This window comes from Piliocolobus tephrosceles, chromosome 11 (genome assembly GCF_002776525.5).
Source record: "Piliocolobus tephrosceles isolate RC106 chromosome 11, ASM277652v3, whole genome shotgun sequence".
In the NCBI taxonomy this organism is placed as follows: Eukaryota; Metazoa; Chordata; class Mammalia; order Primates; family Cercopithecidae; genus Piliocolobus; species Piliocolobus tephrosceles.
In genome coordinates, this window is record NC_045444.1 from 11,566,739 (window position 1) to 11,592,070 (window position 25,332).

Consider the following 25,332-nt stretch of genomic DNA (forward strand, 5'->3'; position numbering starts at 1 on the left):
ACATGGTCTCATTCCTTTTTATGGCTACATAGTATTCCATGGTGTTTAACAGCAACCTAATGCAGGAACAGAAAACCAAACACTACATGTTCTCACTTATAAGTGGGAGCTGAACAATGAGAACACATGGAAACAGGGAGGGGAACAACATACACTGGGGCCTTTCGAGAGGGCTGGGTTGGGAGAGGTAGAGCATTAGGAAAAATAGCTATTGCATGCTGGGCTCCATACCTAGGTGATGGGTTGACAGGTGCAGCAAACCACCATGGCAGACGTTTACCTGGGTAGCAAACCTACACCTCCTCCACGTGTACCCCACAACTTAAAATAAAAATAAAATTTTTTTAAAAAGGAAAAAAACACATATCCTACAAAGGGCTTATATAGAGAGGACATAATACACTTTCAAAAATTAACAGTAAAAAATGCAAATAATCCAATGAGAAAATGGCAAAGACATACAGAAACAGTTAACCAGAAAGGATATACAAATTGCAAATAAGCACATGAAAAGATGTTCAACTCACTAGCCATTAGGGAAATGCAGATTAGAAACAATGCGCTATCTCTTCAAATCTATCACAATGGTGTAAAAAAGAAAATGATCGCACCAAATGCTGGTGAAGATGCAGGAAAACAAACTCATACAATGATGATGAGAATGCCAAATGTAGACCAAACCTTGGAAAATGGTCAGTTTCTTAAAACTAAACGTGTACTTGCCATGCAACTGCACTCTTTGGCAGTTATCCCAGAGAAATAAAAAGTTATGTTCACACAAAAACCTGTACAGGTATATTAATGGTAGCTTTATTCTTAATAGCCAAAACCCGTAAACAACCCAAATGCTCTTCAAGAGCTGACTAATTAAAAAAACTGAGAGGTACACCCATACCAAAGTATATACTACTTAGCAGTAACAAAAATGAAAGAACTATTTATACACACAGTGACCTGAATAAACCTTAGTAATATTATGCTAAGGGAGAAAAGCCAATCTCAAAAGTTCACATACTATATGATTTCATTTATAAAACAGTCTTGAAACAACAGAATTATTGAAAGGAAAACAAAGTAGTGTCTGTCCAGTGTTAGGGAGGGGGCTGTATAAGGGGGTAACAGGTGTGGCTGTATAAGGGGGTAACAGAGTGAGCTGCTCAGTGACACAACCATGTTTCTTGAATATAGTGGTGGTGATGCAAATCTACACATGTGACAAAATCACACACACACAGGCAACAATGTCAAACTGGTAAAATCTGAATAAGCTCTGTGGATTGCTAATTTCCTGGTTTTGGCATTGTACTATAATCGTCCAAGATGTCACCATCGAAAGAATCAGGGTGGAAGATAAATGGGTACTCCAGAGCATTTATTTGCACTCCTCGTGAGCCTGTATTTCAAAATAGAAAGCAGGGCTGGGCGCGGTGGCTCACACCTGTAATCCCAGCAGTTTGGGAGGCCGAGGTGGGCAGATCACCTGAGGTCAGGAGTTTGAGACTAGCCTGGCCAATATGGTGAAACCGCATCTCCATTAAAAATACCAAAAAATTAAAAAAAAAATAGCCGAGCGTGGTGGTTCATAGCTGTAGCCCCAGCTACTCGGGAGGCTGAGGCAGAGAATCGCTTGAGTTCAGGAAGCAGAGGTTGCAATGAGCTGAGACGCTAAGACAGCGCCACGGGACTCCAGCCTGGATGACAGAGAGAAACTTTGTCTCAAAAAAAAAAAAAAAAAAAAGCATATTTTTTTAAAGGAAAGGACTTTTGACACAGGCAAAAATATAGAGGAAGCTCAAAATAATTACACCAACTGAAAGAAGTCATACAAAAGTGAGTATATAACCTATGATTCATTTAAATAAATTTACAAAAATGCCAATTAGGCTTCAGTAATAGAAAGCACAGCAGTGGTTGCCTGAAGCACAGCAGTGGTTGCCTGGGACTATTTGGGAAAATTCGGAGGAGGGAATGGGAATCCAAGGAGGCAGAATTTTCTGTGGTGGTGTGTATGTTCATTATCCCGTCGTGGTGACGGCTTCCCAGGTGCATACCTGAGTCAAAAGTTAACAAACTTATGCATTAAATACATGGAACTTATTGAATGGCAATTACATTTCAATAAAACCAACTTTTTAAAAAAGCCCTCCCAGAGAAGAAATTATAAAGAATGTCCCGCAGCTACTTTATAAAGCAAGCGTAACCCCTTAATACCAAAATAAAGAAGGCAAAAATGACAGCCCATTCTTATGAAATAAATACGGAGATCTTACATAACATACATTGAGTTGATGCCAGAACTGCTAAATATTTAAACGTTAGAAAACCTATTAGTGCATTTTGTTTATCTGAAATGCTACTGATGATAACACACGGATATTTAATGCAACACTAAGCAGAAAAGACTTTCCATTTGAAAAAAAAAAAATCTTTTCCAAACCTATAACAGACTATTGATTTTAAGGTAAATCCCTATTTTGGAAATATTGATATGCATGTCTTAGATGATAAACAGTAATTAAAACAAGCCACAGGAAAATGGAATACATTACTCATGCTTTAACACAGAAAAATATTTAGGTTGTATCAAATACTAAAAGGGCTTAAATCAAGTTTACCACCTATTATTCAAGGTTTAAAAATAGGCAATTTCAGTGAGTAAGAAATAGATGGCATTTCTTAAATGATAAAGAACATCTCCAAGGAACACTTAATAATGAGTCATTAAAAGCTTGTTCTTTAACACAGAAGTCACGACAACCACATTAAATCAGCTAAAACAAAACAAGACAAAGAAGTCAGAGACATCATAATTGCTTACTCAGAAAATTCAGGAAGTTTATTAGAACCATTAGAACTAATTAGAATAAACGGTTAAATATGGTAGAACTAACGGTAGGACTACTTAGTATAAATGGTTGATTAGCAGATGAAGATGCAAAAATTAAAAACATTTCTATTGATTAGCAATAACCAATAAGAATAGGCAATAAAATAGAAGATGCCAGTCATGATAGCACAGAAAATAAATCATGTAAAAATAATTCCAAATAAACACAGGCAGGACCTCTGTGTATAGAAATGATAATTTGATTGAAAGGTAGAGCGAAGAGCTGAACAAACGAAGAACTCCATCAGCCTAATGTCTGCCAAGATCCAACAGCTTAAAATGTCAGCTCTCCCAAAACTCAACTAAAACTTCAATGTCATTCTAATTCAAATCCCAGCAGAGTTTTCCCTGAAATTTGTCAGCTGATTCTAATATTTATGTAGAAACTTAATAGCCCAAGTATAACAAAGATTATTTTTGCAAAAGAATAAGAAGGGGACACACCGTATCAGGGCTGGCACCTGAGCAGAGGCCGACCCGCCCTGCATCCTGTGCGATAGCTGGCAGGCCCCAGCCCAGCCGAGAGCCAGGGAGGAGAGTGCTCTGCTTGGCCACAGAATGACCGAGCCCTGGGCGAAGTGCTGGCAGTGCAGCTGCTCCAGGTGTGGGTAGGCACTTGTAGCTGATGTGCATTTGGCTTGACACAGGTGCTGTTTGATTCTCCCTCCCCAATTAACTTCTGCAGTTCTACCAGTCATGAACATCGCTTTGGAAAAACAAATATACAATTAAGTTGCTCAGTGTCGAGGCTAGCTTGTAAGGTAAAATGGGATCGTTTATACTGGTAATTCTGAAAAGGGGGGGGAAAAAAGAATTCTCTCTGCTTCCAATTCAGGTCCTTATCTTATTTTTGCACATTTGCTGTCCTCTCAAATATGATGTGTTCCAATTGCCATTTTTCACAAGGAATGAGTTTGAGTCATTAAAAAGTTGCTCCCAAACACTACAGCTGTGGCTAGGGGCTAGATGGCCCCCTCACCCACCCACCATGCATCTGGGTTTTGCAGCTACTCACTTACCTGTGACACTTGATCCAGCTCTCACCCATGAATCAAAGGACTCCCCAAGACCCCGTTCTCACCCAGAGAGGACCTTGGCAGAGAGCTGTGGACCCTCTCACCACACACACAAGGAAGAAAAGGAATCTCTTTCGTCACTACATCCACCCCAGACACCAGCCACCTAGCCCTGTAGCTCAGGGCTCCAAAAAAGTCGGAGCCACTCCAAACAGCTGCCAACAGCTCCAGACAGCTCCAACCACGTCCTGGCCATGACTTGGTTGGGGCGGGGAGAGTTGCCAAGGTAAGAGAGGACATTTTGCTAAGATTTATGAAACGACCAAGGCAGTGTTTAGGCCAACCATGGAAAGGAATCTGTAGAAAGTTCTGGCTCCAGAAAAGGAAGACACAGAAGGTATCTTCTATGGTGACACACAAGACATGGCCAAGCCCAGGCAAGGCCCAGGGGAGGGATCACAATACATGTCTGGTGTTGTGAGATGATGGGGAGTGGGGTATTCAAGCAAGAGGGAGCCCTAAAGAGGCGAGAGCTAGCAGAATTAGTGTTGCTGCCTCTGTGAGGCTGGTTTTCTTCCAGAGTAACCTAAATAGAAGTTGAAACAACTTCTTCTGAAACAAACGCACGTGCACACACACAGGCATACAAACACAAGCAAACCTTTGCACCAAATAGTGCAGAGCCACACACTGGCTGAAGACCCTGCAGGGGAGAGCAGTGAGTGGCTCTCCCCACCAGCCACAAGTCTAAGCCATGCGGGTAATCAACTCCTTTCAGCCACGTCTGCTCTCCTGGAGGCCTGAGCTCTCCCCGGCCCTCTCTGGTTGGCAGGGAAACAGCTTCCACCCCCAGACCACGGCTCCAGCCTGAAGCTCACCACCACCCTCAATGGCCTTACCAAAGGCTCCTGCCAGCTGCAACCACCATGCTGGCAGCAGGGACGCCGTCATGTGTGTATCACCTGGGATGGAAGTGTGTGCTTGGCTTTGTTCACGTGTGCATCCACCTGGGACGGAAGCCTGTGCTTGGCTTTGCTCTATCAGGCCAGACCAATGTGGCAAAGCTGTAATAACCACAGCAGCTGCAAATGGGCTCCAAACTGGAGTTTCAGAATCACCTTGCTCAATAGAGCAACCTGGGAGCATTACTCTGGGGGATTCAATAAGAGGTCAGGAGACCTGCCCCCAAAACATTTATAAAATGATAGGTCAATCAGGCAATCTCTGAACTTCATTTTCTCAGCTGCTGACTGGGGATAATGAAAGCTCCCTGCCCCACACCGAAGGGTGAGGAATATAAGAAAAAACAGACATGATGTCCAGGGAGGGAGGGGATGCCAGTGTCAGGGTCACTAGCTCCAGTCGCATGGCCGAGCCCATGTGGATCTATAGGAAGCACTGCCTGCTCTGTGAGACGAAGCCCCCTTTGACTTTCTCGGCTGCACTCATTTTATGCTCCTGCTCCCACCGCTGCCATATTAGCTCTGGCTCTGGCTGCCATAACAAAGTGCCACAGACAGCACAGCTTAAACAACAGAAATTTATTTTTTCAAGCTCTGGAGGCTGGAAGTCCAAACTCAAGGTGCATGAAGGTTTGGTTTCTCCTGAGGCCTCCCTCATCCGCATGGAGGTGGCCATCTGCTTGCTGCGTCTTGGCGTGGCCTCTCCTCTGTGCCTGTGCACCCCTGGTGTCTCCTTCCCTTCCTATCAGGACTCCAATCATATTAGATTAGGGCCCACCCTCAGCCTCATTTTAACTTAATCACCTCTTTACCGGCCCTGTCTCCCAATACAGTCACATTCTGAGGTTCTGGGGGGTTAGGGCTTCAACATACAAATTTGGGGGACACAGTGTAGCTCATAACACCCCCTGTTGAGCTCTCCCCCTTCTCAGCTCAGCAATAAATGCAGGGTGGCGTGGGAGGCACTCTTGCCAAGTTTCCTCCTTCTGTGATTTAATCCAGTCCATGGTGGGACGTCCCATCTTGAGCCCATGCATTCAGCATGGAGGGGGCAGCTCAGGAGGAGCTGGTCACAAAGGGAAGGGAGTGCAGCTGCGGCTGCATGGGGTGGCATAGGTCAAGGTGGAGGCCCTGGACACTTCGTGGCAGCTGCTCCTCCTCTGTGCTGTGGCCTCCTTTTTGGGGAATCAAAAACCGGGGGCTGAACTGTCCTGATCAGACAGAAGCATGAGCAGGACTCTGCTGCTGTGTTGCTCTGCTCCCGGCAGCCTCACTGTGGGCATGGGCAGATCCAGTGCCTTGCCTGGGGACCTGGAGGGACAGCTGTAAATGGGAAGACAGCATGAAATGTTCATGGTTCACTAATGTGTGCTAACAACTTTGCCCAGATCAGCACAAAATGAGAGGCAACAGCTGTGCCCAACCCCACTTCCCAAGGATGCTGGTAACATCACACCCCTCATCACTATCTGGCACCACTGCCATCAGCTGTCCTGGCTGTGAGGAGCAGGCCAGGTGAGGCCGGGCCGGCACCAGAGGGAGTGGCCACAGCCGGCAAAGGCCTCCGAGCCAGCAGGTCCTTCCCTCAGAGTCAGTATAGAGTATCCAACACCCATGCTTGCCACTGGCTGCTCTTTCTACATTCAGGACACCCAGGAAGATCTCCTGCCTAGTGGGAAAAAGACTCACTGTTTTCCTGAGACAAACGGGACAGGGTCACGGCAGCACCCCAGCCCTCCAGCTGAGACTGCAGTTGACAAGCTTGAGTTTAAGGGGAGGCCAAGCAGGGTCCAGTGGAAAGCCTCACAGAGACCTGGGAGAAGATGCTCTCTCAGGCTGGCCTGGAGAATCCACTGCCTCCACAAGTGAGCCCCGCTTGGGGACCAGCCACCTAGGAGGAGGCCCTGGGGCTTCTCCAGAGCTTCCCACAAGCTGAGTTCAGGGTGGAAATCCCCACTACAGCATCCTAATCATCCAGATTCTTGAACACTCATTCAACACACGTGGTCCAATCTGCAGAGGGACAGCTTATGAGAAAGGCCTTTCTTCATCTGAGCCCATAACTGCCGTGCACTGCTATGTGTGTGTGTGTGTGTGTGTGTGAACCTGCGGGTAATTGGCAGCATCATGTGAAGTGTGCGTACCCCTGCCCAGCCATTCCACAGACATCTATCCTTCAGAAATACCCACACCCGTGTGAAAAACAGCAGTGTGCCAGGATGCTCACTGGGGAATAGTAATGACGCAATTATTGCATTAGGCAGGATGCACTGGGACTGTCCGGATGACCGTGTCACAGGGTGTGGTGGTGATTCCAGAGTCAAATGATGGATTGTATGTGACGACCTTGGAGATTATTCCAGTTGTAGGCACTTGACTTGCTCAGCTGAAGGAAGCTTTGGTCTCACTGTCTCTCTGTTTGGTCTCACTGTCTCTCTTCTATCTCACTATCTCTTCCTTGCTCATGTCCCCACTCCCACTCCCACTGGCACAGGCTGTGGAGAAGGGGCCAGGCATTGGCAAGCACCTGGAGCCTCTGGGCCTCCCCCAGTCACTCTACAGGGAGAGAAGCCAATATGTCCCACTGAGCTCTCTTCTTGGAAGGCTCTGCGAATCTGCCAAAGCACATGCTCTCCTGCAGGCAGGAAACCTACAGAACTGCCGTGGGGGCACATCACGTCTGCCCACCCAGGGCAGGTAAGGCAGCAATGGCCTGAGGGCTACCAGGAATGGAGCTGGCAGGTGGCAGGGCCTCCAGCCTCTCCCCAGAGCACAGCACAAGTGTGGTCATGGAGGAGCAGAGACCACAGCAAGGCCCTAATGGAAACAATAAGGGTCAGCCTGGGGCCTAGTGCCAACCTTGCAGAGTGAAGTCTGAAGTATGGATGGGAGGGAAGCTGGAGCATCCCCCCAGCCAGCACTGAAGCCCAGAACCAAGAGGAAGAAGAGAAAAGGAGGCCAGATTACATGGTAGCAGCAGTTTCTATGCCTTCGGCCAGTACAGAACCACTGAGAACAGTGAGAAAAATGGATAGACCATCTACTGATTGACTTTTTGCAGGTGGGCATTTACGCCCTCATTTGCCAGACATTTTATTCAATCCTTCCTCCTCTCGGGGCCTCTGGAAGTGGTGTGTTCAACCAGAGGAGCAATCTACCAATTATTTTCTATGCATTAGTGAAAGCCACAGACACCAGGATGAAATCACTGTTGTCAGACAGACCCAGACAAAACAGGGCGAACTAGGCATGAAGCAGGGTGCTCATGCTTGCTTGTCTGTCTGAGATGAGAATAGTTTCCAAGGATTTTCTCAAAACCCACAAGAAAGCCCTTCACATCTTTCATGCATCTCCTGCTCTGCACGGCTTGTGCGTTTCACTTGCATGCATGTATTTCTACTATAAGGGTTATCACTGGACGTTCTTTGGGACGGCAGTCATTCAGATAAAATGCCCTTGAGAAAGCACCTGCCCAGTAACAGCACCTCCACCAATGGACCGACGCCACTGCTGACCTTGGGCCTCCAGAACCAGTGAAGTGTGTTTCCCAGCAGCTTACACGAATTCCTCCCTTTTGGCCAATAAAAGCTTCCTCTTACTGGTCGTCACTGGTCACGCCTATGGCTTGCCATAGTATATTCCAGATTATAATCCTCTTTTCTATTTATCACTACATTTAACACATTTGGAGATTCTTTTCTCATATTCTTTTTATAGGTTGACACATTTCAACTAAACTTTGCTGAGTTCCCGTTCACGCTGGAGACATAACAGCAAGCATCTTTCCCCTCAGGCTGCTCCTTGCCAGGGGTGGGTGAGGAAGGGTGAATGAGGAAACACACTTGCACGATAAGGTATGCTCAGTGCCAGGACAGAGCAGGTCAGGTGCTTTGGTAGTACTAAGGAAGGTCACCGACCCAGTCAGAGGGGTCTGTGGCCATTCTTGGAAGGAATGATAGCCAAGTCAGGGCCCAAAAAATGAGCAGAAGTGAGCTTGGCTGGGAACCAGGGTGGGCCCAGGAAGAGGTGGGGAGTCAGCAGACCATTGCAGGCACACAGCCGAGGGGCAGGTGCACACGAAGTCAGGTAGCAAGAACAAGAACGTGGGTGCCTGTGAAAAACCCCAGCACATCAGTGTGATGGAGTCACAAATGGGCAGAGAACTGGATGGGGCACGTTAGGAATGTGGACATTTTATGAAAGGCAGTAGAAACTAGAGAGTGACACAATTAGGTGACTTCTCTTTCTCTCAAGGTCCTAGCTGCATGTTTGTTGCTTCTGTCCTGAAGCTCTGGGTATAAGAGCAAGACCCAGATAAATCGAGTCCTGCATGGGAATGCTTTTCTGAGGATTTCCCAGGCAGGTGTGTGAGGCTCAGGCCAGCCTGGCTCTCCTATGGTTTAATAATGTAGACGAAGGTTTGCTCCGGGAGTGCTGAATGAAGCAGCGTCTTGAAACCACTGTTGTGTTTCCAAGCATGAGTGTTCGCCTTAATAACCATTTTGCATACACATTCAGCCTCAGAGTTCCCTTTGCCATTACTATAGGGACCTCAGGGAGGACAAAGCAGGCAGAGAAGAAATGGCTCTGCAAAGTAGTCACGGCTTTCACGGTAGAGAGCACGAAAGGGGGAAGACCAGTCAGCTCCCCGAAGCTCCATTTTATCTTTATCCTGAGCTTTCTTGTTGAGAACTGGGTGGGAACAAGGATTGGTGTTTGCCTGAAGCTGCTGTGAGGTTTAGCATATACAAGTCTCCTTGCAAAGGCATCAGGGCAAAGGATCTGTTTCTCTAAACCTCCTTCTAGGTTTAGGAATGAATGTGCTGTCGGCCACTGGGTAGTCCTTGGCTTCCTAGATGAGACTCAGGAAACAGCCAGAACAGGCTGTGAAGGGAGAGCGTGCCCACACTACAGAAGCGGGGCCCCACCCAGGGACAGCCGCTGCCTTGGGCCTGTGCCACTGGGTCTGGGTTCTGCCCTTTGTGGTGATGGAGGTTGTGCTGAATGGTCCACTGTTTTCTCCTGACAACAGAATTCTGGGCCTGGGGGCGGATGCAGTGGCTCATGCCTACAGTCCCAGCACTTTGGAAGGCCCAAGTGGGTGGATCACTTGAGATCAACATGGTGGAACTCTGTCTTTACTAAAAATACAAAAATTAGCCAGGTGTGGTGGTGCGTGCCTGTAATCCCAGCTACTTGGGAGGCTGAGGCAGGAGAATTGCTTGAACCTAGGAGCCAGAGGTTGCAGTGAGCTGAGATCGTACCATTGCACTCCAGCTCTGGGTGATAGAGCAAGACTTCAACTCGGGAAAAAAAAAGAATTCTGGGCATGGGGTCTACTTATGGCTGGCCTGTTGGGAGTAGTCCATAACCTCCCGCAATGCACTCCTCACCTGGCGGGGGTGACAGATGCTCCCCATGTTCCACACCACCTCTCTGAAAATGCAGGAGAGCTAACAGGGGAAATGTTGGGACCCATCCCACCAGCACTGGGGAATTCACCTGCCAAAAACCACCTGGATACCCCAGTGCTCTTCTGGTGGGGCCAGAACTGAATTCAGACCTGAAGTTCTAGGCACCACAACAGCCCAGGACCTTGGGGACACACCTACAGGAACCTAGAAACTCTCTGATCCCCAGAGTGGACAGTTCATACCACAAATGTACTCAGAAGACCCGCAAGGCCAAGCCCAAGTCCAAGGTAGCCACTGCCAAGTGCATTTCACCCCTTACCTTGGGTTTCACCACTGTCCCTCCCTGTTTCTTTCCCTTAATACCTGGAATCCATCCCGAAATAAGCCAGCTGCGTGTGAGTTTTTGTTTCAGATTATACCTCTACTTTTTGAAAATGTCAGTTACTTCAACCTAGGTTTTAGAATTGAGACAAAATTCTACAAGCCTTAGATGGAAGAACTGAAACCCCCAGCCGACCACAGCATGGGCGCATTTCCCCGGCTTTGCCTGATGCAAATTTGGAGTCATCGCACAACTGTGTAGCTGGTAAAACAGCCTCACCCCTCAATGACTTGTACAGTTGGTGTTCCTCTTGTCCATGAGCAGCAGTGGTGACTTCTCAGAGACTTTGAGAGGCCTGAAGTATCTCATGTATTGGTTCACATTTTCTGGGCCTTCTCTGTGCCAGTCTCTGCATTGTGGATGGAAATGGTGGACAGAACTCAGAACCACTCCTGAAGAAACCCATCCTCGTGTCTCAGAGGGCAGAGCCAGGGCCGCATTCAGCCTCACGCCCTCCTCACGCCCACAGTGCGCCTCACCCGGCTGACCTTCACCTCTTGCAGCTCCCTCTGTTCATTCCCTCAGCTCCCTCCCACCGTGGGCTTTGCCAGTTACTTCCACACCAACGCCCCTGCCCCACCAGTCCACATGCGACGGCCATCCAGGCCTCCCGCTATCCTTCCCTTCCTAGCCAGGACGCTGCCCTCTTCCCCAGGTCCCTGCCACTCCCTGGTAACACTGTGAGGAAGGACTCCCCAGGCTGGCCTGCTCCACCCAGCACACAGGCTCGGCCCCGAGGCCAGGATGAAAGTTTCATTGATGTGGTCACTTGGTCCCAAGTGATCAGCCCTCTGAGCCTCCCCTATCCCCACGCCTCATGCACCCTGCCACCCTCAAGAGTGGGAAGCCAGGGAACCCTCTCAGGAGATCATGCCCATCACTACCTTCCTTCAAGATGCCCATGCTGGCTGTAGGAGGGCCTTTCTTCTTGCCAGAGACTTTCATGGGTCAGTAAGCATGGCCATTCTTGCCCTATGATGACATCCTTGGATGAGTGCTGTTGATCAATGTGACATTTCAGCGGTGCCTGCCTGCTCACTCTGTGGATGTGGGCTGTGGCCGAGCCACTGCCAGGCCAACATCAAAGCCTGCTCATCACTCACTTCTACTGTGAAATGGTCTCAGCACAGGCCGTGCAGACTAGCTGAGCCTGGGCTTCATCGGAAACAGACTCTGATTGTGTGGACAGCTGTGAGGCTGTTACAGTGAGGAAGTGCCCTATATGGGCAGGAGGCGAGGGGCCACACTGTTTCCAACTTGGACAAAAGACGGCATGTGTAAAATATAAAATAAGAGCCCTATTGGCCTCCCTTCAGCCAGTCCTCCCAGTCCCATTGTCCAGACCAAGCCTGAGGGGTGGAGGAAGCACAGTGTCCTAAGGGCACTGGTCTAAGGTGCCTTCTGCCCCTTTCTGGGCTGTGGTGGGCTGGAGCCCTCCTCAGGGTAGCCAGGGCTGGGTGCTGCGTGTGCACAGCTCCTGGGCACCTGCTGTGGCTGGAATGTTCATGCCACTCCCAAATTCATGTGGGAACAATCTCCACTGCAAAAGTGTAGTGAGGTGAGGCCTTCAGGAAGTGTAGGTCATGTGAGTGAAATGGAGGCCTTATGATAATGATGATAATGATGATGATGATGATGGGATGGAGTCTCGCTCTGTCGCCCAGGCTGGAGTGAGTGGCGCGATCTCGGCTCACTGCAAGCTCCACCTCCCCGGTTCCCGCCATTCTCCTGCCTCAGCCTCCCATGTAGCTGGGACTACAGGTGCCCACCACCACGCCCAGCTAAATTTTTGCATTTTTAGTAGAGGAGGTTTCACCGTGTTAGCCAGGATGGTCTCGATCTCCTGACCTCGTGATCCACCCGCCTCAGCCATGGAGGCCCTTTTAAAAGAGGATTCACACAGTGTTGGCCTTTTACCCTTCTACCTGCCACACGGGAGACGCAGTGCTCAAGGCACCATCTTGAAGCAGTGAGCAGCCCTCACCAGACACCAAACCTGCCCTCAGAACTGTGAGAAATAAATGTCTGCTCTTTATAAATTACCCAGTCCCAAGCCTTTTGTTACTGCAGCACAAAACAGACTAAGACAGTGCCCTGAGGTGCACGTGACTATTCCCATCACATCAGTCCCCACATGGAATCCTGCAGCCTCTTCCTCACTTCCCACCAGACAGATTGACTTGAGCACACAGGACATAACCTTTACTGAAAAAACAAATAGCTGAGGGTTATAATGGAGTTCAGGCTGTGCAATGCACTGCAAATAATTTAAAACCTGCACTGCAGGCCCGGCCTTCACAAGTCATTTTGCCTAGCTCAGGCTGGGGGCTGCTCTCCTGCCTTCCAGCCTGGTCTCTCAGCCTCCTGAATCAGGGAGACTCAGTGCTACAGATTAAAGACGCCCTCCCCCAAGCACCCAGCAGACTGGGGGCAAACCCGCTCCCATGTCCTCTTTCTTAGTATGTGCTTCTTTTATTTTCTCACACGTCACAATTGTGTTTCTTTTTGTTTTCTTAATTCCTACCTCCTTCACTAGAGGACCATTTCTATGACAGGCAGCCATCACTAGAGCTGGCTGCCGGTAAATACACGTTGGGTACATGTGGCAATCAGTGCCCTTCAGTGTGCCAGGTGAGCCAGTAAAGAAATCTGACTGATGAGGTCAGGACACCTTGGAGGAAGCCGCCATCATACCCAGAAGGGACCAAAAACTTACCTGAGAAGGTGACCCTTCACTCCACTCTTCCCAGAAGATAAGCATCTGCCACATGGTGCCGGCAGAGGAGGGAGGAAGAGAGACGCTGAGAGCCGGGGCCATCCTCACAGTTGGAGGCCTGCATGCGGTCGGTCTGGCCCGCAGGAGCATGTCCACCTTGGAGGGGAGGGTGAGGGGTTGGCTGAACACAAGGTGCGAGGGCCTTGTCCTCCAGCAGTGTTTGCAATTCCAGCTGCACATTAGAATCATTTGGAGAACTTGGGAAGCTCGGACTCCCTGATGCAGATCCATCACATCAGGGTTTCTAGGAGTGGGGCTAGCTTTGTATTTTTAAGTCCAAGTGATTCTAAAGGGCAACCAAGGTTGGGCTAATGGGTTTTCATTAAGAAGTGGCACCATTTGATTTGTAGCTAGGCAGAGCCACTTGGATGGGGCCAAGGGGAGAGCAGAGACTTGAGGCTGGACACGAATTTATGGAAACGACATTTCTGGAAACTACAGAAATAATCTAAGAGGGAGTGAGTGGTTAGAATGAGAAGCAGACTTGAGGAAGTAGAATCTCCTGGCGTGGTGACAGGTGATGAGACGGGGCTGGCAAGAGAGGAACGGGAGTTCAGAGCAGGGCCCAGGTTTTTCCCTTAAATGGCCAGAAGGATAGTAGCATCATTCATTGGGATGGTGCAGGACAAGGGAAGGTTGGGGAGAAGCTGGGATGGTTCTACCTGGTGCAGGCTGATCGGAGGAGTCCTGGGTGGCCTGCAGGAGATGCCTGGATGTGGCAGGCCATGTGAGAAAGAGAGAAAGAGAGAAGGAAAGAAGGAAAGAAAGAAAGAAAGAAAAGAAAGAAAAGAAGGAAAGAAGGAAAGAAAGAAAGAAAAGAAAGAAAAGAAAGCAAGCAAGCTTAACATACATGGAATTGCAGACTCTGCTGGAGGACAAGCCCCTTGCACCTTGTGTTCAGCCAACCCCTCATCCTCCCCACCAAGTTGGACACCCTCCTGCGGGCCAGACCACCTGCAGGCCTCCAACTGTGAAGATGGCCCTGGCTCTAAGAAGGTTCACATTAAATTGAATTAGCTCAGGAGGTAGAGGAAATGTTATCTTTGGGTCAAAAACCCCAGCTCGGACATGGATAAGACAGGCAGTTTCTGGAGGGGTACCAGAGTCCAGTTCGATTGTGAGGGACTTGGCCTGGGGAGTCACCCACAGCACCAAATAACAGGGACAAAACAACAGCATCCACAGGACAGGTGAGGAATCAGAGCTGGGGCAGACGGCGCTGGTGCTAAGTTGGGGGAAGCACTGTCCTGGGGCACAGCGGGGCTCAGTCTCTGAGGCAGCGTGCTGGGCAGGTACCGTCCAAGCCAGATGCAAGTTGGAGGGCCCTGTGCTGTCTGGCTCTAAAAAGAGAGACTCCATGTCCACACTTCTGGAAAGGCTCAGCAGTTTTTCTTTTTGATGTAGGGTTGGAAATCAGGCAACCAAGGCTATAGAATAGCACTGAGATCAGAAACAACTAGACTGGAGGGGGAAAAACTCTATTCTCTAGTGAGTAAAACGCATGAAATAGAGTACGTGGATATTGTCTTGGCTTTCCCACCTTAAGGGTTTTGTTGCTGCTGTCCTGATCTTCAATGATTTAAAGAGCTGAGAGATCATGTGACATCCAAATAAGTATGATGTTTTTAGTTGTTTGGGCCATAGGCTGACAGCTGCCCAAAAGACGACTAAAACATGCTGACTGAGGGCTGGGCGTGGTGGCTCACACCTGCAATCCCAGCACTTTGGGAGGCTGAGGCGGGTGGATCACTTGAGTCCAAGGGTATGAGACCAGCCTGGGCAGCATACCAAGATCCTATCCCTGCAAAAACAATTAGCCAGGCGTGGTGGTGCACATCTGTAGTCCCAGCTACTAGGGAGGCTGAGTTGGGAGGATCATCTGAGCCCAGAAAGTCGAGGCTGCAGTGAGCTGTGATAATGCTGCTGCACTCCAGCTGGAGCAACAGAGTGAAACCCTGTCTCAAAAAGTTAAAAATAAGAAAGCTGACTGAGTAAGGCTGAGTTTATCAAATTACTGCATTAATGAAGAATATTACCTTGATAGAATTCTAGCAGCATCTCAAAAAGGAGACCCCTAGGAGGATATCTGTAGGATTTTAGGGTATGAGCCAGATTGCTTTAAGCCTGGCCTTTTGAGGAAAGAAACTGACTGGGATTGGAAAGGATTTTTGCATAATTAGGATCCATGGACACAGGTGAGGGTCTTGAAGTGAGTACTGATGTATCCAGCAGTCAGTTTGGCAAGGAAGCCATTGTTGCCTCCCAGTCTTATCTTTCAGGAACAAGTGCTTTCCAAAGCAAAGTAACTATGTTGTTTTTGTTTGGCCCAATATTGTTTAGTATAGGCAATAGGAAAGATGCAGATGACAGTTTTCAGATACCATATCTAACTTTCTAAGAACTTTTTCTCAAATAATTCAGATGAAATTAAGAATGCTTTGGAAGTGAAATGCATTCTTCCAAGTGACACATGGTTACCTGGAACACATTCTTCCAGGTAACATATGTTTGAAAGCCCTTGACATCCACCCTATGGGTTAAACAAGCTGATGTCCGAAACTATTTAGATTTGGCCAAAGAAGCCTTGCAGATTTGGGTTCAGCTGTCAAAGGTCAGGAATCTGGTAGGGAACAAGGCCAGTACTGAAGCCAAAGTGCGTTGATTTTTAAGCCCCCTTACACCTCTAGCCACGCAAGTGCTATCTCTTGAATAAATAGCATTTTCACAAAATCAAGATGGTAGCTTATTTTGCAACTTTCCAGCACTAGGTGTGATGCTAGAGGCTGGTGAAAAAGAGAGCATGGTTCTGTGTCTCAAGAAGCCAGGAATCTAGTGGGGACAAAAGAATGACAGTAAATGTAATATGTTCAATAATGGGCTTTTACTAGACAGGGTAACTCTCCATTTGATATTTTGTTTTTGTTTTGGGTGCTTCTTTTGTGGGGAGAAGGGGATGGCTGCAGGATCCGGCAAAGAGGAGGAGTACAGAAAACTTAATAGAGGTTTCAGCTGGAACAGATCCTTAGAGGATGCCTGGAGTTTTTCAAATAAAGAAGGCAGAGACAGAGCGCCGAGGCAGAGTGTACTGGCACATTCGGGGCGCCACAGACAGTTCAGGAGTGATCTGCTTCACTTCTGTAGATAAAGTTCCCTAATCAGTTCCCCACTTGTGCGGAGGCACTCACTAGATCCTTTGCCAAGAATGCTATCTCTACTCCTTGTAGCCAGTGAGTAAAGGACGATTCATGTGAGTCCTGGCATCACTGCAGCAGGATTGCAGAACCACAGCCCTGTGGAGCCCAGAGCAAAGTGGTCTTTGGGTATCATGTCTACCACGAGGTTTAGAAGGAGAAGCTGGGTTTAACTGAGCTTGAACTTAATGCTTGAGAAGTCAGCACATAGCAGGGGATACGAAAGTCTAAAATCTGAAGATTTAGCACAATGGGAGGGATCAATGGGAGAGAGCTTCCCAATTTGGGCAGAGGATTGAGGAGCTGGAGCAGGAGCTGCAGCCACCTGTGTTCTGAACCCAGCAAGCTCTAGACACCAACCAGTAAGCAGGCCCTGGATCCTGCTAAGCATTTGGATGTGAAATATATCACAGAATCAAAACGGCTTTCCCTCAAAATGCATGCTGCTTTAGGCATGCTAAATGCCGTACTGAACGCTGGCATACATAATTCATGTGTCATTTACACTGCCCACACTCGCGAGTAGAATGCATACCAATGAGGCTGCATGGGCTGCTACTTGCCTTGGCTTAGCTGATTTTAGAGATGTTCAAGTGGAATTAGAGCAGCTCTTTAGAATGCTACCTCTCCTAATGGCGTCTGAGAAGGGAGCAATGCAGGAGGGCGCAATATACAAGCACATTCCAGAAAGCCCTGCTGAGAAATTTGCCTATAAAAGTTAGCCAACATGAAATATGTTTATGTGAGAGAGGAGGCAGATGAAGAGGAAGAGGAGGAGAAAACAGAATCAACATGATAGTTTGTTTCATGATCTGCAAGGACTGAGTCTCAGACTAAATCTCTACTCCTGGGGTCATTGAATAACAAGAACAACTAATAATACCAGCAATCATTCATCAGACTTCTATCACGTGCCAAGTATAACATCAGCCTTTCAAAGTAAGTAGAGATTGTTCTCCCCATTTGTAGATGGGATTACAAATGCTAAGAAAGATCAAATAACTTGTCAATGTACCTACAGTCCATAGCAGGAATTTCAGGCCTCACACACAATACACTGGGCTTATAGGAAAGGGGCTTGAGTCCTTTTCCCTGCTAGTTTCTGATGCTGAGGTATCTGCATGTGCTTATTCCATTGCACGTCCAGGTGCCATATACCATTCTAACCCCTTTGTGAGAAGTATCTTGTTCAATTTTCAAAACAACGTTATGAAACACACCAAGTTTATAGATGAAAGATTTGACTATTAGGGAATTTAAAAAGTGTACCCCAGTAAAAAAAACAAAACAAAACTTTTTACTGGGGTGAAAAGTTTACCCCAGTACATATGGTAAAAGCCAAGCTTCTATGCCACGTTATTTAATTTGAAGTCTATGTCTATGATACCACATGGATGGTGAAATGTGAAGAAGCTCATTTAAAGGAGGGTTATCAGCCTGGCATAGTGGCTCACGCCTGTAATCCCAGCACTTTGGGATGCCAAGGTGGGAGGTTCGTTTGAGCCCGGGAGTTCAAGACCTGGAAAACATAGGGAGATTTCATGTCTACAGAAAATTTAAAAATTAGTCAGGCATGATCACGCCACTGCACTTCAGCCTGAGCAACAGAGCAAGACCCTATCTCAAAATAAAATAAAATAAAAATAAAGGAAGGTTATCACCCCTGTGCACATTAGCATCACCTGGGAGGTTTTGGGGTATTGTTTTAAATATATATAACATAGGCCAGGCATGATTGCTCATGCCTGTAATCCTAGCACTTTGGAAGGCCGAGATGGGTGGATCACTTGAGGTCAAGAGTTCAAGACTAGCCTCGCCAACATGGTGAAACCCCATCTGTACTAAAAATACAAAAATTAGCCAGGTGTGGTGCTGTGCACCTGTAGTCTCAGCTACTCGGGTGGCTGAGGCAGGAGAACTGCTTGAACTCGGGAGGCAGAGGTTGCAGTGAGCCGAGATCATGTTACTGCATTCCAGCCTGGGTGACAGAGTGTCAGTCCCGATAAATAAATACGTGTGTGTGTGTGTGTGTGTGTATGCACACAAAATTGTACAGTTTGTGGCATTAAGTAGACTCACAATGTTGTGCAACCATTACCACTATCCATGTTCAGAACTTTTTCATCACCCTAAACAGAATCTCTACCCAGTAAATAGTAACTCCCATTCCCCTTTCCCCAACCCCTGGTAACCTCTATTTTACTTTGTGCCTATGAACTTGCCTATTCTATGTACCTCATATCAGTGGAATGAGACTGTATTTGTTATCCTTTTGTATCTTGCTTATTTTACTTAGTATAATGTTTTCAGGGTTTGTTCATGTTGTAGCTTGTATCATAATTTCATTTCTTTTTAAGGCTGAGTGATATTCCATTGTATGCATACAGCACTATTTGTTTATGCATGTTGATGGACCTTGGGTTCTATTTGACTTTGGGTTATTGTGACTAATGCTGCTATGAGCATTAGTGAACAAGTATTTGGTGGAGACCCTGCTTTCCATTTTTTGGGTAAGACACATAGCAGTGGAATTGCTGGATCATATAGTCATCCTACATTGATCTTTCTGAGGAACAAACTGCTTTTCACCGCAGCTGTACCATACTATATTCCCATCAGAAATTCACCACAGTTCAGATTTCTCCTGAATGTGTTTCTTTTTTTTTTTTAGTCATCCAAATGAGTGTAAAGTGGCATCTCATTGCGGTTTTGATTTGCATTTACCTAATGACTAGCGATACTGAGCATCTTTTCATGTGCTTATTAGCCATTTGTATTTCTTCTTTGCAGAAATATTTATTCAAGTTCTTTGCCTATTTTGAATTGGGTTGTTTGGGTTTTTATTGTTGAATTCTTTATATATGCTAGATATTAATATCTTATTAGATAAATAATTTGCAAATATTTTCCCATTCTGTGAATTGCCTTTTCACCCTCTTGATAGTGTTCTTTGATGCACATCCATTTTTAATTTCGATGAAATATGACTTACATATTGTTTTCTTCTGTTGCCTGAGCTTTCAGTGTCACATCCAAGAAATCACTGCCAAGTCCAATATCATGAAGTTTTTCCCTTATGTTTTCTTCTAATGGTTTTATAAGTTTAGCTCTTATGTTTAGGTCTCTAATCCATTTTGAGTTAATTTTTGCATATGGTATAATGTGAGAGTCCAGCATCAATATTTTGCATGCATATATCCAGTTTTCCCAGTGCCAGTTTTGATAAAACTGTTCTTTTCCTCCACTGAAGAGTTTTGATGCCCTTATCAAAAATCTATTGACAAGGATTTCTTCCTGGGCTGTCTATTCTATTACATTGACCTATATGCCTATACTTATGCCAGTAACCCACTCTTTTGATTACTGTAGCTTTGTAATAAGTTTTGAAATAAGGAAGTGCGATCTTCCAACTTTGTTCTTTCCTTCCAACATTGTTTTGGCTGTTTGGGTTCCACTGAGATTCCATATAAATACAACAGGTGCTGGAGAGGATGTGGAGAAATAGGAACACTTTTACTCTGTTGGTGGGACTGTAAACTAGTTCAACCATTGTGGAAAACAGTGTGGCAATTCCTCAAGGATCTAGAACTAGAAATACCATTTGACCCAGCCATCCCACTACTGGGGATATACCCAAAGGATTATAAGTCATGCTGCTATAAAGACACATACACACGTATGTTTATTGCGGCACTATTCACAATAGCAAAGACTTGGAATCAACCCAAATGTCCACCAGTGACAGACTGGATTAAGAAAATGTGGCACATATACTCCATGGAATACTATGCAGCCATAAAAAGGGATGAGTTTGCGTCCTTTGTAGGGACATGGACGCAGATGGAGACCATCATTATCAGCAAACTATCGCAAGAACAGAAAACCAAACACCACATGTGCTCACTCATAGGTGGGAATTGAACAATGAGATCACTTGGACACAGGAAGGCGAACATCACACACTGGGGCCTATTGTGGGTGGTGGGGGGAGGGAGAGCATTAGGAGATATACCTAATGTAAATGACAAGTTAATGGGTGCAGCACACCAACATGGCACATGTATACATATGTCACAAACCTGCACGTTGTGCACATGTACCCTGGAACTTAAAGTATAATAATAATAAAAAAAAATGTAAGATGGGTTTTTCTACTGCTATAAAAAATGTTTGGATTTTGATAGGATTGCAATAAATCTATACTTTTATTTGATAGTATTGTCACCTTAACAATAAGTCTTTCAATCCATGGACTGAAACACAGAATGTGTTTCCATTTATGTATGACTTCCTCAATTTCTTTCAACAATGCTTCGGCCTTTTCTGTGTGCAAGTCTTTAACCTTCTCGCTTAAATTGATTGCTACATATTTTATTATTTTTAATGCTACTGTAAATTTAATTGTTTTTAACTTCCTTTTTGGACTATTGATTGCTAGTGTATAGAAGATGACTGATTCTTTCATGTTGATTTTATATCCTACAACTTTGCTTAATTTCCTTATTAGCTCTAATAGTTGCTTTGTGGAACCCTTAGAGTCTACGTATAAGATCATGTCATCTTCAAACAAAAATAATTCTACTTCTTCCTTTCTAGTTTATATGCCTTTTATTTATTTTTCTTGCCTAATTGCTATATGGCTTCCAATACTCTGATGAATAGAAATGGCAAAATAGAGCATTCTTGTTCCTAGTTTTAGGGGAAAACTCTCAGTCTTTCATTAAGTAGTATGATGTTAGTTGTGATTTTTCATAGATGGCCTTTATCATGTTGAGAAAGTGGCCTTCTAGTCCTAGTTTATTGAATGTAAAGGAGTTTAATTTTACCAAATGCCTTTTTAGCATCAATTAAGATGATCATACTGTTTTTTATCCTATGCTCTATTATGTATAGTTCAATTCCAGCGTACGCATATGAACATTTCAGAAGCATTAACCTGTTGCCCTGTTAACTTATACCACTGTAGGAAAGAAGTGAACAACAAGCATGCAGTACTTACCGCAGTGTCCTTTGCATTTAGCCTCACAGTCCCCATTCATTTCCAAAGTTACTTAGGTTAGCACCTTTTTCTCTCACCTCCTTTACTGAGGTCACTTTATACACTTATAATAGATGTCTTCTTTGTCATAGTCTACTTTCCACCCTGGGATCTGCTGATATTTTAAAAATTAATTCCTCCTCAATGATTTTTTAAAAATGTGTATACACTGAGTTTCATTCTCTGTGCTGTTAAAGTTCTAAGGTTTTATTTTAAAAATGCATAATGTTATGTTTTTACCAATACAGCATCACACAAAATAGTTTCTCTGCCTTAAAAAAATCCCGTGTTGCATCTGTTCAACCCTCTCTTCTCCTCAAACTGGTGGCACCCACTTATCTGTTTACTGTCTCCATAGTTTTGTCTTTTCCAGGATGCCATACAAATGGAATAATAAAGAAAGTAGTCTTTTCAAAGACTGACTTCTTTCACCTAACAACATGCACTTAACATTCATCTGCCTCTTTGTATGGCTTGAAATCTCATTCCTTTTCATTGTTGAATAGTACATGTCCACATGTATAGATATACCACAGTCTGATTATCCATTTGCCTGTTGAGTCTTAGTGCTTTCAGTATTAATAAAGGTGTTATAAATATTCAAGTACTTGTTTTTATGTTTTCAAATCATTTAGGTGAATACCTAGGAGTGTCATTGCTGGATCTTATGATAAGACTTTGTCTAGCTTTGTAAGAAAGTGCCAAACTGTCTTCCACTGAGTCTGGGCAATGAATGAGAGTTTCTGTTGCTCTGCATTCTCACTAGCAATTAGTATTGTCAGGGTTCTTTATTAAACATACGTTTTTAGTGAACAACACTAAAAACATTTTTTCTCAATGCACATAGAACATTTTTCAGGATGGATTATATGTTAGGCCACAAAAAAGTCTCAATAAATTTGAAAAGATTGAAATGATGTAAAGTACATTTCCCAATTATAGTAGAATAGAACTACAAATCAATCACAGAATGAATCTGGAAAATTCACAAATTTGTAGGAATTAACTGGCACACTCTTAAACAAACAATGGGTCAAAGAAGAAATCACAAAATAATTAGAAAATACCTAGAGGCAAATAAAAATAAAAACACAACAAAAACTTCTAGGATGAAGTAAAGCAGAGATAAGAAGGAAATTTACAGCTGTAATTGCCTACAGTGAGAAAGAAGAAAGATCTTAAATCAATAACCTAACTTTATACCTTAAGGAACTAGGGGAAAAGAAGCAAACAGAATCCAAAACTAACAGAAGAAAAAAAATACTAGAGGGTAGAGAGGAGATAAACAAAATAGAAATAGAAAAACAACAGAGTAAATCAACAAAACCAAGTATTGATTATTGGAAAATATTAACAAAGTTGACAAATCTTTACCTACATTGACTAAGGAAAAAAAGAGGAAAGCTCAAGCTACTAAAATCAGTAATTGAAGTGGGAATCTTACTACCAATTTTATAGAAATAAAAGTAATTATAAGAGAGTACGATGAACAATTGTACACTAACAAATTGGATAACCTAGACACATTCCTAGAAACACACAACCTACCAAGACTTACTCAGGAAGAAAGAGAAAATATGAACAACTCAGTTAGCAAAGAGATTTAATCAGTAATCAAAAACCAGCCAACAAAGAAAAGCCGAAGACAAGATGGTTTCACAGGCTAAGTCTATCAAATATTTAAAAGGATTAATTAGTTAACTAGTCCTTCTCAATTATCATCTAACTCTTCCAAAATGTTGTGGAAGAGAGAATAATTCTTAACTCATTCTATAAGGCAGCATTATCATGATACCAAAGCCAGACAAAGACAGTACAAGAAATGAAAACTATATACCAATATACCTTAAGAATATTGATACAAAAGAGCAATCCATACTTGGCAGTATATTAAGCAGCATATTTAAAGGATTATGCACCATGGCCAAATGTAATTTATTCCTAGAGTACAAGAATGGTTCAATATACAAAAATCAACCAACGTAGTGTACCACATTACAGGTTGAGTGTTCCTTATTTGAAATGTTTGGAACCAGAAGTATTTTGAAATTTTGATTTTTTTTTTTTTTTTTTTGGAATTTTGGAATACATGCCCTATATTTATGGGTCAAGATCCCAAATCTGAAGACCAAAAATTCAAATGTTCCAATGAACATTTTCTTGGAGTGTCATGTTGATGATAACAAAATGGAGTTTTGAATGTTTGGATTTGCGATGCCCAACCTGTCTCAGGTAAACGGATGATGAAGGGTGAGAGCTAAGTTTGTTATTGTTAGTGTAGGAGGTGTGGCAAAGGGCAAAAGCTAGAATAATTCATACAGTAATGGAGCATAATTGGAGACATGAGGATGAATTTGTGTTTATTTTAGTATACAGATGAAAACATTTAGAAATATTTAATGATATATATGTAAGTGAGTCAGTATACATATATCTTCTTGCTCTGATAACTGAGAAGACCTAGAAGCAATGACATCCCAGTAGCAGTGAGCACACTCAGTGACCAGCTCTTGCTTTCTACCAGGAATCTTTGAAGAAATGGCTAATTCTAAGATGGAGGCAGGAAATACACCAGATAAGCCTGAGTTACCTTGTAGTTACAGAAAGTAAGGAAATGCTTTTAAAAAATACAATGATGGGGTTATGTCAAAGGAACCCACAAGACAATGGAAAAAGCTGTCAATGGCCAAAGGTAGAACAATCTGAGCAACAAACTAAATAACGTAGTATTTATTTATATGACCCAACATATAAAATAAATATCTAAGAATCCATACTGATATAAATAAATGATTGAATAAATAAATGAATAAATGTGGAACAATAGACAAATCTCTTACTCAGAAAAATTCCAATAATTTTTGTAGATACTTCAGGTCAAGAAGAGGGAGTGAATACAAGTCTCTACCTTTTATGTATGGACTATGGTAGTGACTTCCTTCCAAAGAGTAACCACCCTCTAGAAATGAGGAAGCCAGAGTAACCTTACAGTGGAGGATTCTGACAAATACCACCTGAGCCAGGTGATCAAGATCAACATAAACAGTACGTCATGTGATAGTGTTTATCTTTGATACGATGTGATAAGAAGTGCACTTTTGCATGTGATAGTATTTATCCTTGATATGATGTGAAAAGAAGTGCACTTTTGTGTGTTTCCTCCCAATAATCCAAAACTCAGTCTAAGCATGAAAAAAAATCAGACAAATTCCATGTAGGAGAATAGCCTGTGGCATGGCAAGAGTGATACCATCTTCAAGCAAAACTCCACATCCCAAGGTGCTCTGCAGCAAGATCTTTAAACAACGTCTGCAGCATAGATAACCCCTCATAAAGACGTTTATCTAGGCTGGGTGCAGTGGCACATGCCTATAATCCCAGCACTTTCAGAGGCCGAGGCCAGTGGATCACCTGAGGTCAGGAGTTCAAGGCCAGCCTGGCCAACATGGTGAAACCCCGTCTCTACGAATTTAATACAAAAATCAGCCAGGCATGGTCGTGCATGCCTGTAGTCCCAGCTACTCAGGAGGCTGAGGCAGGAGAATCGCTTGAACCCGGGAGGCGGAGCGGAGCTTGCAGTGAGCTGAGATCACACCATTGCACTCCAGCCTGAGCAACATAGTGAAACTCCATCTCAAAAAAAAAAAAAAAAAGTTTATCTAACTT